Source organism: Penaeus monodon, chromosome 22 (genome assembly GCF_015228065.2).
Source record: "Penaeus monodon isolate SGIC_2016 chromosome 22, NSTDA_Pmon_1, whole genome shotgun sequence".
In the NCBI taxonomy this organism is placed as follows: domain Eukaryota; kingdom Metazoa; phylum Arthropoda; class Malacostraca; order Decapoda; family Penaeidae; genus Penaeus; species Penaeus monodon.
Genome location: NC_051407.1, coordinates 23,884,323 through 23,884,570, shown reverse-complemented (window position 1 = coordinate 23,884,570; position 248 = coordinate 23,884,323). Strand labels below are relative to the sequence as shown.

General features: G+C 44.4%; 1 protein-coding gene across 1 annotated transcript in view; it reads left to right on the top strand.

The window, feature by feature from the left end:
• LOC119587034 (proton channel OtopLc-like) overlaps nucleotides 1-248 on the top strand; it is a gene marked incomplete at its 3' end in the record, with an annotated part of 4,231 nt that continues 3,983 nt past the window's right edge. Inside the window, 1 exon segment of the mRNA XM_037935781.1 lies at nucleotides 1-135.

The window sequence follows — 248 nt, the reverse complement described above, 5'->3', positions numbered from 1 at the left end:
TGTGCTTCGGCTGCGTTGGTAGGCGGGTGGCAGGTTCCTCGTGTCACAGAAGCAAAACGAGAAAAGGGGAGAAGAGGCGGTATATCTTAAGAAAGATTGCAACGACGTCAGCAGAGTCATCATCTGATATAAATGGTTAGATTATTCGTTGCTTGTGTGAAAAGGTTTAAAAGTGTCGGCGCGAGTGCGTATCTGTGTTTTCCGGGACCTAACTTAGTTTATTCTACCTTGAGGTAATTTACCATAAT